This window comes from Sminthopsis crassicaudata, chromosome 3 (genome assembly GCF_048593235.1).
Source record: "Sminthopsis crassicaudata isolate SCR6 chromosome 3, ASM4859323v1, whole genome shotgun sequence".
Taxonomy (NCBI): Eukaryota; Metazoa; Chordata; class Mammalia; order Dasyuromorphia; family Dasyuridae; genus Sminthopsis; species Sminthopsis crassicaudata.
The window spans coordinates 86,407,126-86,423,707 of NC_133619.1; the positions used below are offsets into that span (position 1 = coordinate 86,407,126).

The 16,582-nt window shown below is 33.4% G+C and overlaps 1 protein-coding gene across 2 annotated transcripts in view; it reads left to right on the forward strand.

Annotated features, from left to right (window-relative positions):
• The first annotated feature begins 6,756 nt into the window (after positions 1–6,756).
• Positions 6,757–16,582, forward strand: part of ENOX1 (ecto-NOX disulfide-thiol exchanger 1) — a 366,224-nt gene continuing 356,398 nt past the window's right edge. Inside the window, exon 1 of one of the 2 annotated variants that reach the window (XM_074299169.1) lies at positions 6,757–7,350. The gene's annotated coding sequence lies outside the window, so the exon portion shown is untranslated. The remainder of the gene's footprint in view (positions 7,351–16,582) is intronic. The other variant, XM_074299168.1, reaches the window with a different exon arrangement.

Sequence of the window (16,582 nt, forward strand, 5' to 3'; positions counted from 1 at the left end):
ATTAATATGAAAAAAATCAAATGTATTCCATTTTTAAAAGTGCCTTTAGTTTAATTGTGATCATGGGACATGTTATACTAATGTCTTATAGTCCATTCATGGAGAGAAATGAAGTCTACACAACAAAATTGTCATAATGGAATTTTATAACTAAATCTCTGTTAGTGGGATGAGGCTCTTGGGTCTGCTGTGGAAAGTGGATTTGCAGATTAATGAAGTTTTTTCATGTTATAGTGTTGTGACCTTTGGTTATAAAGTTGGCTCCATAAAATTATACTCAAAGTATTTTAATTGGTTGTCTTTTGAGGCATTACTTTGGAGCTGGACATATGGAGACAAGTGTCTAGTGATTTTGTTACCACAAACTGGGAGGAGATAGGTTTATTGTTTAGATGCTCATCCAAATCTGATTTATAGTGCCATGTTATCAGCACTTAAAATGATTCAAAATAACAAAACAAAAATCCATCTTTGTTTTTTCCAGTAAAGCCTTCTTTGAGGCTTCATGGAGGTAAGCCTGTTACTACAGCTGAACTCAAATTCGAACGGATTCTATTAGTCTAGAAAGACTGTTTTGCTCAACTTTATGCCAATCAATTCGATAACTTAAATGAAATGGAAGAATACTTTCAAAAATATAGCTTGCCCAGATTAACAGTCCCATTTCAGAAAAAGAAATAGAACAAGCTATTAACCAACTCCCTAAGAAAAAATCCCCAGGACCAGATGGATTTACATGTGAATTCTACCAAACATTTAAAGAACAACTAACTCCAATGCTATATAAACTATTTGAAAAAATAGGGATTGGAGTCCTACCAGATTCCTTTTATGACACAGACATTGTACTGATACCTAAACCAGGTAGATCGAAAACTGAGAAAGAAAACTATAGACCAATTTCCTTAATGAATATTGATGCTAAAATCTTAAATAAGATATTAGCAAAAAGACTTCAGAAAATCATCCCCAGGATAATACACTATGACCAAGTGGGATTTATACCAGGAATGCAGGGCTGGTTTAATATTAGGAAAACTATTAGTATAATTGACCATATTAATAATCAAATTAATAAAAACCATATGATCATCGCAATAGATGCAGAAAAGGCATTTGATAAAATCCAACATCTATTCCTACTAAAAACGCTTGAGAGTATAGGAATAAGTGGACTATTCCTTAAAATAATAAGGAGCATATATTTAAAACCTTCAGTAAACATCATATGTAATGGTGATAAACTAGAACCTTTCCCTGTAAGATCAGGAGTGAAACAAGGTTGCCCACTATCACCATTACTATTCAATATAGTACTAGAAACTCTAGCCTTGGCAATAAGAGCCGAGAAAGTGATTCAAGGAATTAGAGTAGGAAATGAGGAAATCAAACTATCACTCTTTGCAGATGACATGATGGTATACTTAGAGAACCCCAAAGACTCTGCTAAAAAGCTATTAGAAATAATTCAGAATTTTAGCAAAGTCGCAGGATACAAAATAAATCCACATAAAGCCTCAGGATTTTTATACATTACCAACACAATCCAACAGCAAGAGATACAAAGAGAAATTCCATTCAAAATAATGGTCGATAGTATAAAATATTTGGGAATATATCTACCAAAGGAAAGTCAGGAATTATATGAGCAAAATTACAAAACACTTGCCACAAAAATAAAGTCAGATTTAAATAATTGGAAAGACATTCAGTGCTTTTGGATAGGCCGAGTGAATATAATCAAGATGACAATACTCCCCAAACTAATCTATTTATTTAGTGCTATACCAATCAGACTCCCAAGAAACTATTTAATGACCTAGAAAAAATAACAACAAAATTCATATGGAAGAACAAAAGGTTGAGAATTTCAAGGGAAGTAATGAAAAAAAAAATTAAATGAAGGTGGTCTAGCTATACCTGATCTAGAACTATATTATAAAGCAACAGTCACCAAAACCATTTGGTATTGGCTAAGAAATAGATTAGTTGATCAGTGGCATAGGTTAGGTTCACAGGGCAAGATAGTGAATAAAAATAGCAATCTAGTGTTTGACAAACCCAAAGAGATCCCAACTTCTGGGATAAAAATTCATTATTTGACAAAAACTGCTGGGAAAACTGGAAATTAGTATGGCAGAAACTAGGCATGGACCCACATTTAACACCACATACTAAGATTAGATCAAAATGGGTCCAAGAGTTAGGCATAAAGAATGAAATCATAAATAAATTGGAGGAACATGGGATGGTCTACCTCTCAGACTTGTGGAGGAGAAAGGAGTTTGTGTCCAAGGGAGAACTAGAGACCATTATTGATCACAAAATAGAACATTTTGATTACACCAAATTAAAAAGTTTCTGCACAAACAAAACTAATGCAAACAAGATTAGAAGGGAAGTAACAAATTGGGAAAACATTTTTACAGTTAAAGGTTCTGATAAAGGCCTCATCTCCAAAATATACAGAGAATTGACTTTAATTTATAAGAAATCAAGCCATTCTCCAGTTGATAAATGATCAAAGGATATGAACAGACAATTTTCAGATGATGAAATTAAAACTATTTCCACTCATATGAAAGAGTGTTCCAAATCACTATTGATCAGAGAAATGCAAATTAAGACAACTCTGAGATACCACTACACACCTGTCAGATTGGCTAAGATGACAGGAACAAATAACGATGAATGTTGGAGGGGCTGTGGGAAAACTGGGACACTGATGCATTGTTGGTGGAGTTGTGCAAGAGATCCAACCATTCTGGAGAGCAATCTGGAATTATGCCCAAAAAGTTATCAAAATGTGCATACCCTTTGACCCAGCCGTACTACTACTGGGCTTATATCCCAAGGAAATACTAAAGAAGGGAAAGGGACCTGTATGTGCCAAAATGTTTGTGGCAGCCCTTTTTGTAGTGGCTAGAAGCTGGAAGATGAATGGATCTCCATCAGTTGGAGAATGGTTGGGTAAATTATGGTATATGAAGGTTATGGAATATTATTGTTCTGTAAGAAATGACCAATAGGAGGAATACAGAGAGGCTTGGAGAGACTTACATACAACTGATGCTGAGTGAAAGGAGCAGAAATAGGAGATCATTATACACTTCAACAATGATACTGTATGAGGATGTATGCTGATGGAAGTGGATATCTTCAACATAGAGAAGAGCTAATCCAATTCCAATTGATCAATGATGGACAGAATCAGCTACACCCAGAGAAGGAACACTGGGAAATGAGTGTAAACTGAGAGCCTTGTTTTTTTTGTTTTGTTTTGTTTCTCTTCCCAGATTATTTTTACCTTCCAAATACAATTCTTCCTTTGCAACAACAACAACAACAAAATTCGGTTCTACACATATATATATTATACCTAGGATATACTATAAGATATATGGGAATGCCTGCTATCTAGGGGAGGGGGAGGAGGGAAGGAGGGGAAAAACTCGGAACAGAAGGGAGTACAAGGGATAATGTAAAAAAAAATTACCTATGCATATGTACTGCCAAAGAAAATGTTATAATTATAAAAATTAATAAAAAAAGACTGGAAATAGGAACTCAGCAATGTTTATGTAATTCCTTCTGGTTTCAAAATAGTCTGTGTCTAATTCATTTAAAACCAAGCAAATAAACAAAATCACATTGGATACATGTTAAGACTTATTAAGACAAACGAACAAGGGGGATTTGAGTTTTGTTGTGTTTTCTACTCTGGTCAGATCACATTCTAGAATACAGTATCTGGATACTGCATTTTAGAATGAAGTGGTATTAGGAGTGAAAGTGAACAAAAATGAAAAGACAAAGTTAATAGAAACCAAAGTAGGAAAATTGATTAAAATGAGGGCAATAACTGTCCTCTTGACTAGATTGTCATTTCTATGATGATAATGACCGTCCCTTCATTATTTCTCTTTCTCAACACCTCCCACAAAAAAGCACAGCAAATCAAAACATCTTTGCAAAGTGCTAACAGTAGATGGCTCAGCAGAGAGGCTTCTGGGCCTGGAGGCAGTTCTCCTGAGTTCAAATTTGGTGTCAGTCATTGACTAGTTGTGTGAACCTAGGCAAATCACTTAACCCTGTTTGCTTCATGTTACTCCTCTGTAAAATGATTTGGAAAAGGAAATGGCAACTGTGCCAATGTTTTGCCAAAAAGATCATGAGATCATGGGATCATGAAAAGTCAGATGAGAGTGAAAAAGACTGAACAATGAATAAATGATTTCAAAAGGAATAATAAGGTTGTTATACATTGTGGATAAATAAGATTACGTGTTTTTCAAATTTACAAAAAGGTAGAGAAGAACCATTGGTAGTATTTGGGTTATGGTTACTATTTTGAGTTCAGTTAGAAGGAAAAAAATGTGGGAGACAGGAAAGTTGACAAGAACACATTTTAAATGGATAGTCAAGAAAGATAGTAATGATAACTAGATCCTATATGATTAATCAACATATTTAATAATGACTTGACAGTAGTTAGCATTTATTTTAACTTTAAGGTTTGCAGAAGTTATCTCATTTAATCATTACAACAACCATGAGAGTTAGGTTTCATATTATCCTCATTTTACAGATGAGGAAACTGAGGCAGGGAGAGGTTGAGTGACTTGCTCAAAGTCACATAGCTAGAAAGTGTCTGAGACACTTAAATCTATTCGATCCACTGTGCTTCCTAGCAGTAAAAGGTAAAATATAAATTGGAATCTTGACACTTGAAACGTACTGATATTGCCAGTACTTGATTTTAATTTCACTGCTTAGCACTAATAAACACACGCAGATGAATTTTACCTTTGATCCTTCTTCTTAAATAGATAGTCTTGTATTATAGTGTATTGTAGAACGTTTAGTGTTATAGTTCATAGATTGAGAGCTAGTTTAGACTTCTTAGGCCATCTAGTTGATGTTTATTTTATGGATTAGGATTCTGAGACCCAGAAAAACTGTATAGTAAATAAAGATAGTAAATAACAACGAAAGGGTTTCATCTCAGATCGTGGATTTTTTCTGACTTCACAAGTAGAATTCTTTCCATTGTAGTAAGCTACTTCCAATTAATTTGTATAGTGTAGAAACATAGCAATATAATAGCTAGTTTTTTATATGATTTTTAATTTCAATTAATTGGAAAGAAAAAACTGAAGATAACTTTAGTTCAATACAGCATATATTCATGTTCAAAACACTTTTGTCAGAATGCACAAAGATTTCATATAGTAGTGTTTTGGTGAGCCTTTAAGAATAGATAGGATTTCCATAAGCAGAGAATATATGTATGCATGTATGCTTGGTGTGTGAGTAGGTTGTATATGTCTTTATATATACATACATTCATGCATACATATCATATGTACATGATATATATGTGTATATATATATACACACATATATACACATATATATGTTTGTGCATTTGTGTGTATGTATTTCTAGGACTTGAAGAAGAAAATAGAGATGAACATTTCAGTCAGAGGGAACAGTGGGAGCAAAGGCATAATGGCAATGGTTTAAATTGATCTTGGGGGAAAAAGTAAGAAATCTAGATTGGCTGAATGACATGAGAATGTGTAAAAGGGTAAGGACAAGTGTGGAAAGTTGGTTCCAGATTTTGAAGACTTTGGAAGCCAGGCCAAAAATTTTAAGTTTTATTTTGAAAGTAAAGCATGATGAAAGGGCAAGATTTATGTCAAAGCAGGGTGTTGCTGGAGAGAGAAACCCAGTGCCAGAAGACAACTTGGGAGGCTATTGCTAGGTCCAGATATCTGGCAATTAAGATAATAAGGTAATAAGGCCCTGATTTCACTTTGCAACACCTCTGTTCCAAATAAACTAAAGAATTGATATGATTTTAGAGATGGCTGAAGTGAAGAGCAGTTGGAACGACGATGCAGCTTTTGGACTCCAGTGCTTCTTACACACAGCATCATTAAAATATGCTTTAGAAAGAATTCTAAGCTTTAGGAAGGAGGAATGGGGGTAGTGTCCATCATATAGCCTTTTCCAAGAAAATTCATTTTAGTCTTTTATATTAATAAAATGAAGTTACACGCAATTAGAAAATTCTCTTCTGAACAATGAACTAAATACAAGGAGGGAAGGGCAGATTATTTGAAAGTGTTGTGTGAGGGATTTATAAACTGGTGGCAAAGCTGTTCTGTGTGGCGCCTGGATTTTAAGCTCCTTTTCTAGTATTAGTTGATCCAACCACTTTCTTGGAGTTCTTTTTACAAAGGTCCCATTATCAGAATGACTGGTAGTAGAGCCCTTGGCCTTAGGGCACTGTGATGCTAACCATCTTATGACAAAATCAAACTCAAGGCTTTGACATTGATAGCCATGAACTCTAAATAACTGAGCCAAGTAATCAGAGAAATTGGCTAGTCTACACAGGCTTTATATAATTGTATATATTTTCATGACAGTACAGGAATGACCTGAACCCAAAATTCTGAAGTGTGTGGGTATGCGTGTTTGTTTATCTAAAATAATCAGTCTGGGACTTTTATAAGCAATTTTTCTTCATGTTAAAAAAATAAATAAATGCTGTGTGCAGAGTTGTGTTATTTGAGAAATACTGCTCTAATTTTATGGCAATCTAAGTTTTTTTTTGGACTAGATTTTTAAAATGGCATTAGTTTGGCTTATTTTTTTAATTTTTTTTTTTTTTTAGTTTGGGCTGCTTGTTCTAATCAGACTTCAATTTCCTACTTTTTATATAATTTCTTTAATATAGGGTAAGTCCTCTAGAGCTTTCTTTTAAAAAAAGTGCTAATGGTGAGCCTGCTTAACTTACATACGGCCTCTGAAACTAAGCAGAGGCTTTGGAAAAGAAGGCACTCTTTCTTCTTTGTTTTTGTTCCTGGTATTTAATTATAACTCAGTAGTTTTCAAATCTTATAGGGAAAAAAAAATTTACTCGCAGAAGTCTTGGGTCTTAGACATGGGACACCATTGTGTAAGAACACACCTCTCGGGCTAAAAGGCACTTCCCAGAACCAGACAAATCCAGCTTTGTGGGAAAGCATCTTGAGCCTTATAAATGTCGCGGCCAGCTCAAACACAGCTCAGTTGTTTCCAGGGAACTTTTACAAGTGCATCCTGCTGGGGTGGGACTGTGCTCCCTTCCCAAAGAGTGTCTTCCCCAGTGGTCCTCCAGCGACCAAGAGGGCACTAAAGGAACCCTAAGTGCTACCATCCAAAGGAAGAAGGTCTGGATTCACTAGCCAAGCTTTTTTCCTCTCCTTCATCTGGTTACTGGTTAATCCGTGGAAGCCCAGGGACACCTGAGAAATTGACCAGTGTGTCAATTTTGTTCCATTGGAGAGTTCCTGAGAGGTCTGTGCCCCATACCTTCCCCATTGGTCTTCCTTGTGATTCTGGGGGGAGGGGTGGGTTTGGTTTTGCTGTGATTAATTAATTAATTTATTAAGCCCTGATTTTGGTGCCTCCAATGAGCCACATAATAACAGGAAATAGATGCCTTGTTGCAGGAATGTCCCACCCCCTGTCAGTTTTGTTTGTCTGTTTTAATATTAAAATAATTAAACACTTGGATAAGTAAAATAGATCTGTAATCAGAAAGACCTGATTTCAAATGAAGGCTTAGATTATTTACTAGCTGGGTGACCCTGTTTTCCTCAGTTTCCTTATCTGTAAAATCATCTGGAGAAGGAAAGGGCAAACCACTCCAGTATCTCAAATCCTCAAAAAGGGTCCCAGAGGCAGAAAAGACTGAAAAATAACTGAACGACAACAAAAATGATACTTAAAGGAATTTTGTGTGTGCCAAGGATCCCCTCAAAAGTGCTGTTAGCTGTGAATCACCCTTTCTCCTCACCGAGAAGTCTGAGAGACCTCCTTGATTCATTTCTCAACATCCACTTCCCAGGCCTCTGCCCCTTTTTAGTCACCTGAAGAGGCTTTTTTCAGAAATAAGGAATGAAATTTTATTTCTATACACATATTTTATATTTATTTTATTTGTTTTATTTATATTTTATACAATACATATTTGGCATATAGCATATATTTATTACATGCTTATACAAATATATGTATTGTATATTATACATAGATCATGCACACATGTTTATACAAATAAAATTTATATAAATAATTTTATTACATTTATATCATTAATCTACCATTTATATTATATTCTATTGTTTGTCTATAGAATATTTATAAATTGTTATTTTATTATGTATAAATCCCATAGATATTATTTATATGAGTATATAAAAATATAATTCCATTTATTTCTATATACAATTTCACTTCTTATTCCTTTTATATATGTATATATATATACATAAACATTAACATATATCAATGTTTATTATGTATATAAATATTTATACATGTATATAGTACATATACAAAACATACAAAAACATTTACATAATTATTTAATAACATGTTTATGTATATGTATCTTAGTAATTATTTTATTAGACAAATAGCCTGTTTAAATATGAACATATAATATTGTTCCAAATATAGCATACCCCCTACCTATATAGATTAAAACTCTAAAATAAAAACTGCATGGAAAGAAAGAAGGTTTAAGTGTATACATATATATGTGTGTGTGTGTGTGTGTGTGTGTGTGTGTGTGTATACACATGTAGAAGAGTGTATAATTGTATCTAGAGAATTTACGCATACACACACATTTCTTTCTCTCCACATATACATATGTGTGTATGAGAATTGGGAGTTCAGTAGTGAATAGAAGAGCTTTTCAAAAAGGAAGGTAAAATAAAGAAATGTTGAATTTCATACCCTTCTTAGAATTTTGGACAAGTCATTCAATACTATAATGCTTTTGTAAAATTCATATGAAAGAAGAACCAAGAGTCAGAAACTTGTCTATTCTAATCCTTACTAACACTATACCTGTCAGCAAGTGACTTAATTTTTTCCACACACACATATGCATACATATATATATATAGATATAGATATAGATATAGATATATATACATACACATTTATAAAATATGGGTGAACTAAGTAATTTCTCTATCTGTAGTATTCTGAAGTAATATAGAGTGTTACAGTACAAAGCACTTTTGTAAATTATAACAAAACATCCTTAATTTGAAACTATAACTGAGAACAAGATGTGCAATCAGATTTGAATTATCTAAGATTGTGAAAGAAGTAAGGTACATTCAATTAACTATGCATTAAATAAAATGATCCCAGGTTTGTTGGACCTGACATCTGGGATGAGTATTAAGGGATGTGCCTCATAAGTAGCAAACTCCCCTGAGATTGCCAGTTACATGAGCAGCATTGTTGGATCTGTTGTCCCCAAAGTGGAGGTAGGTTTCTGCTGATTATGTATTTGTGATCAGTTGAACTGGAGCTAAGCATCAGGGACCTTTGCACTATCTACATTAATTTTTTCACATGTATTGGGAGGATAAGCAAGATTTAAAATGAGAGTTTATTAACCTACTTAAAAGAAAAAAAAATTAAGCAGTTTGAAAGATCTTTCATTAAACAACAGACTAGATTGGGAGGGTTTGTTTTGTTCTTTAGTGACTTTTCAGTCTTATCTGACTCATTGTGACCCTATTTGTAGTTTTCTCGGCAAAGATACTGGAATTGTTTTTTTTATTTCCTTCTCCAGCTCATTTTACACATGAGGAAACTGAGTCAAATAGGGTTAAATGTTTTGCCCAGAGTTACCCAACTAGTAAATTTCTGAGATTGGATTTAAATTCAAGTTTTCTATTTTATCTTCTGCACTATCCAGTAACTCATTTTTAAAAATTAAATCTATTTTATTCCTTTGTTTGTACAATTGACAAATTAAATCCAAGTGAGACTTTGGATTTACCCAAGCTAAGTTTAAGCTTATCTATTTGGTACTATTGACCAAGATGCTCATGATTTTTGAATCCTAAATCCTAAATCATTAAGCATATTTTTATCTAGCACCTGTAGTAAAAAATTTATAAATTTGTAAAATGTAAATTTATAAATTCCTTTTTGTCTTTATCCAACTTAGAGATAGAGTTTTGGGTAGGAAAGATCCCTCTTTTAGGATGCAGTTGCTTTATTAGTTCATATTCTTTGGGTCTGGTTGCTCACCAATGACAAGTTTGTCTAGGGATATTTTTATTTAACCCATTTTCCTCCATCTTTGTCATAAATTTCCATGAGGTAACTTGGTAAATTTCTTGGCAGCAATGTAGATGCTTGATGTCTATAGCACTTTGCCGATCTCATATTCCTATACAAAAAGAGAGAGAGAGAGAGAGAGAGAGAGAGCGCTTTAGCATGACTTGTAAATGAATATTGGCTCCCAATGGTCACTGAATTGGATCACAAAAGTACTTGTTTAACAATTCATTATAGATTGTTTTGATGATTAATGTATTTTCTAGAATCTATCTTTTAAAAATCAGGTCACTAGTCATCTATCTTTAGAATTCACTAATGCCTTCTTGAATCACATTTACCATGTTTGTTCATAGGTGATACCTACATTTCCTTCAGTACCATAAAATGAAATTTGTCCCTGCCTAAATCTTAGAATCTTAGTGTCATAGAATCATAAACTTAGATTTGGTAGATTTAAAATCATTGATAGCCGCCGAGTAACTTTTTCAATGATGTAACTTCTTCAAATAGCTTCACATCTGAAAATAATGGTACAACTTTCAGACTTGAGTCAATCTATATAATTATTTTGCATATATTCTTAGCAATTATTTTATTAGACAAATACTTTGTTTTAAATATGTACATGTAGTATTGTTCCAAATATAGCATACTACCCTATCTATATAGATGAAAACTCTAAAATAAAACTGCATGGAGAGAAAGAAAATGTATAAGTATATGGTTGAAGATTCAGTACACAAAATTACCATATTAAAAGTTATGATTTTTTTCATTTATTTCTATCCTAATCATTATAGCTTTTATTTTTATAATCATTTTCTTTTCATCTTTGTCACTGTCATGATTGTTCTCTTGCTAAGAGTGTAATTATATAAGATGAATACACAACAGTATGGTAGGCACATGCATCACTTTCTATTGAAATAGGGTCACTAATGAGTTGGAAATTAGCAGCACTGACATGTTCACATGTTCACAATGGCACAAAAGGATGTTTCATAACCCCAAATCAAGTCAGTCAGTAAAAAATTTAAGATATTCAGAACAGTTTTAATTAAGTTACTGTATATAGATTATTTTGAGTAGGGTACAACAAGAACTGGAATTAAAACTTGCCTAACAGTTCAGAATAACTATTACTGCATTGTTCCATCAAAAAGATTTAATATTTGCCTGACACATAGACATAAACTAACAGTACACACATAAACTATTGTGCATACGAATGCATAAATTCTTAATTCAAGATTTTGTTATAATCTCTTCATTTTTTCTTTTATATTTATTTACTAGGGAATCTCAGCTCTTTAGATCTTAATGCATTAAAATGTCAGGAGTGACATTTCTTTTAAAAACAGTGCCATTTCAGTTCATTGCAATCGGGAGGCACAAATAGGAGATTGATTTGCAGGTAAAGAAAGATTCATTATTTAGCACTGTTTTATTATTTGCTACTTAAGAAGCTACCTTAACTTTTTTTCAGTTTTTAGTACTCCCAGAACAGTAGTTGATAACTATAAATGTGGATATTACTAATAATGTTTGCAAGACTTCTTATTTTAAAGTAACCCAATTTCTAAGGAGCAAATGAAAGGTTAATTGTTATTTTTAAAGCAATCTTATTGCTTCAGTTATAAAGAGATAAATATATATAAACACACATATATACACAAAAAAATTAGCAAATTGCCTACTTTCAATTCTTGTGATTTTTATAGATCCATGTGTAAGATTATGATTGAGTAAAGTCCTCTCCCCTTCCATTTACTAAAATTACAAATGATCACGTAATGAGACATCAAAGTTTCAGCTCTGGATCTAGGAGAAACAATTGATATTTAATTCTCCTTTTGAAAAAAAAAAGGTTAGAGAAAAAATAAGAAGTCACTATTTGTTTAACAGCATCTTTTATCACCTGACTTATAGGCTGTCTACTTTGGTAAGCCTTAAGGAGATTTGTAAATGTGTATCATCATCATCATCATCATCATCCTTAGGCTTACCAGAGTACTAAGTATATATCATAGATATTTAATAAATGTCACTTGGTTGGATCATCAATTATCATGAATGAAAGTAAAGATCCAGTCATTAAGATGTTAGGGTCAAAGTAATGGTATTTTCAAGATGTTAGGTAGTTGTTTTCAGAATAACTCCTAAACCTAACAATTCAAAAGAAGGAAATGACTAAATTTTAGTCATTAACAATTAAATTTTATAGTGTTATACAAATGTAAATGTTAATTATTATTAATTGGCTTTGAGATGTCTGATTTCCAACATAATTTTTCTCCTACTATTTTCCTTTAAAAGTTTAATTTATCTTTTGCACTGTATGGCAATTTCTATTGTTGTTTCATGTTATCTAGGGAACCAATAGAACTTTTTTTTCATTAGGAATGTTTTTGCTCATTTTCCTTCAAAGCACAAATATTTTTTCCCTGCATATTATAGCTTTAAGGAATGTTTTGCTTATTTTTCCTTGTAACTTTTTGTGCTGGTTTAACTGTTTTATGATTAGGTTTGTACACAGTGTCAACTGTCTTTGCCCATGAGGTTATGGGAAATTGGGAAGGAGGGAACAAAGAATAAATACTAATAAAAAGGTATGCAAACAAGAAACAAAGTAATTTGGGGCAAGGCATCAACAACTGTATGGGATCAAGGGAGGCTTCCTACAGCAGGTGTCACTTTAGCAGAAATTTGAAGAAAATGAGAAATTTTATGAGATGGTGATGAGAAGAGAATGTACTGTAAACAGGAGGTACAGGAAGTACTCACTAGGAGTGCAGGGGATGTAGAAATTATGATGATGTCAAAACAAAAGGCATCAATAAAAGAAACAGGCAATGAAAAATATTCATTGATTAATGAGTTTTTAAAAAGAAGGAATCAAAGATGATTCCAAAACTTTGATTTTGGGTAATTGATAAATGGTCATTTGATCAGTTTTTAGCCATGATGAGTTTGACTTCTAGGCCAAAATATTCAGGAGGCAGATGGGAAGATGATGCTCTAGAGCTCAGATAAAAGATTGAGGCTTAAGTTATCAATCAATAGTCCTACTTTGAGAGTGCTTAAGTCAGATGACATCACACTGTTTCTCAATGTCAGGAGCAACGTCATCACTTGGAAGCCTGGGGGACAAAGTTGCCTTTGGAAACTTGAGATGTATATGAAAAAGGTTTTGAGCAGACACTGTTGGCCCTGGAGATAAGATCAAGCCAAATGCATCTGGTATTAGAAGTGTAAGTTGATTTGGAATGATGGTAATGTGAAAACAGAATATGTTAAAGAAGCTTTACAAAGTAAGATCATGTTTTATGATAGAATTGCAGCAAACCCCTAGGCCAGAATGAAAAGTTTGTTCTGGAAGCTTTCATTGAGTATCTCTAACAATAATCTCAATTCATCTCTCCTTTGAAAGTGTTTTCTCCTTCCATAATTTGTTTGACAGACTACCATGGGATGTGATGGTAAATGTTCTGGGTAGTTTCATCCTTATTGAAATGCTTTAGGATGCTTTGTAGTCTCATAATTTTAAGCGACATAGAGGGCATTTTCCATGGCAGTCTGTTTTCTTGCATATGAGACTACATTTTGACAGCAGCATCTGATGCCTGCCTTTGATCTGAGAATGAATAGTGCTTGAATCCATGATTGAAAACAGACAATGGCAGGACAGCCTTAGACACTGTATATTAAGTAAGATGTATTTATAGTGCAGAAGTAAAATACTTCACAATATGCCTTCTACTTTACCTTTGTGTAGATTTCTGTTCAACTGTATTGGTTGATTTGAAATGTAGCAGCCCTTTTCAGAGTTCCAAATAATGGGGAATTTCAATCTGAGCTCACAAAATTAAGTATGTAAGCACTTGTAAACCCATCCTGGAGAATGTGCATGATCACCTGTGGAAAGAAAATCTCTAGTACTTGTGCTTGGCAGCTGCTGTGGATAACAGTTTCCTCTTCCTCCCCAGTAAGAAGGTAGATTGATGCAGATATTGGTGTAATGTAACTCAAGGAGTGAGGGGTGGGGGGAACAGCTTAATATAGACAGTTATTATGTGCTTTCAAACTAACATGAGCTTGATTGTACAGAGGATTGCTTTGTTTGGAACATTTTTATATTTCTTGAGCAAAATGATTTTTTAACTAAGGCATTTGTAGTTGTACTGATAAAATTGGTTAGTCAACTTAATCACACAACCACCAGCCAAAGAACCTTTCCTAACCTCCCACTCTAGTAGAAGCCAGTCAAGCTGAAAGCTTTGATTGCTGTAATGACAGCCCTGTAGTTTGTGTAGAAGGAAGTGTCAAGAGCTTTTCTAATTTTGTTTTTTTGTTTTGTTTCATTTTTATTTTAAAGGTGCCAGGATAATCCAGGTTTACCCATGTGACATGAGTCATATTTTTACTGACATTTGGAGTATAATTCTGCTGTAGCAAAAAGTCAACTTAAGATGTATGTACCTGTTGGGTGAGAAGCAATTCCAGGGCAGTTCTGTCACTATACTCTTCTAAGCAGACTTCTTGACTAGAAAATTGTCAGTTTGCTAGTTCTGAGGCTGTCACCATAAAAATTCTTAATGAAAATTAGGTCTTGCTTTATACTTAAATAGCTTTAATTCACTTCAGCATTTAGGTAGTAAAACTGCTGCTGATCTATATTTGTGAATGGAGTAACTTCATTGGAATTCCCTACATCTGTGAAATCTCAAGTTCAGATATCCCCTCCCCTCAAAAAAAAAAAAAAAAAAAAAAGAACATCTTAAAACTATTCAGCAAACATGCATTAAGGACTTACTATATATTAAGTATTGTGATCTAAGGGAAAATCTTATAGTTGGAGTTTACAGTTTAGTAGGTGATGTGATATATAAAAGATAAATATTTTCTGACTACTATATATAGTTATCATAACTGAACTAGAGAAGTATATTGTGATATATTGGGGTTGTGAATGTTTTTCCCAATTGTTATGTTGAGAAAGAGCACCAGCTTTTAAAGATGAATGAAATCCAGACTTAGAAGTAGGGAATTAGAGGCAATTCCAAATATAGAAGTATATGAACAAAGCTATGTGGTAGTTAGGGATCATTTTGGCTAAATACTTAGTACATGAAATATTGCAAGAGATGAGATAAAGGGTTACAAAACTTTGGAGAAGACTAACAACAGGCAAAGATATATTGCTAAATCCTATGGTTGCATTCATTTATATAAGGATTAGGAATTTGCAAAGCACTTTACATTTGTTATCTCATTTGATCTTTAAGGCAAGAACTATTATCATACACATTTAACAGAGAACGGTATGTGGCTAAGTAGAAATTTGATGTCTTGTCATGAAATATTTGAGACAGAATTTGAACTTAGATCTTCTTGATTCAAGTCCAACACATTACCTGCTTCAGTTTCATATATGAGAGTTGTGGACTGACTGCCATTAGAGTTCTGTGGGCAGATCATTTGAACTCTAGTCCTCAGATTCCTAATTTTTATTTTATTTTAAATTTTTTATACTGATATTTTTTTTCTTTTTTTAATCAGAGATGTTTATTTGCAAAATATATACATGGATAATTTTCAACATTTACCCTTACAAAATCTTGTGTTCTAAATTTTCCCTACCTTCCCCCCACCCCCTCCCCTAGATGGCAAGTAATCTAATATATGTTAAACATGTGCAATTCTTCTATACATATTTCCGCAAATATGCTGCACAAGAAAAATCAGATCAAAAAGGAAAAAAAAAAGAAAACAAAAAAACAAGTAAACAACAAAAAAAAAAAGATTGAAAATGCTATGTTGTGAACCACACTCAGTCCCTACAGTCCTCTCTCTGGGTGCAGATGACTCTCTCCATCACAAGATCATTGAGCTGGCCTGAGATTCCTAACTTTTAAAAGAGAACATTGAACTAGATGGTCTCTACAGCCCTAACAATGTCTAAAAGTCTGCAGTTCTACCTTTCAGAGAAAATTTAGCAGAGAAACAACTTCCATTTAACAATTATTCCCATGGCTACTATCTGGTACATACTCTCGTTACTTCCTTTATGAGCTATTCCAGCACCCTTCTTAACAGTATCTCCCTCCCACCTCTTGCTCTGCTAGCTTTCTCTTCACACCCATCTTTCATTTTACTTTCAAAGTTATCTTTCTTAGGCACATATCTGACTTGTCATTTCTTTGCTCAGAAACCTTTAAAGCTTTCCTATTACCTGCCAAATTCAGATTCCTTAAATCATCATCCAAGGCCCTCCACAATCTGACATGATGCTACCTTTCCAGACTTATTTCATATTACTTCATTTTATTCATTCTGTGCTCAGCCAAATAACTTTATTCTCTCTTTCCTAAAAGAGCTGCTTTACCACTCTAAGATATGATTGTTTTCTCTCCTTTTCCTTAAGCACTTA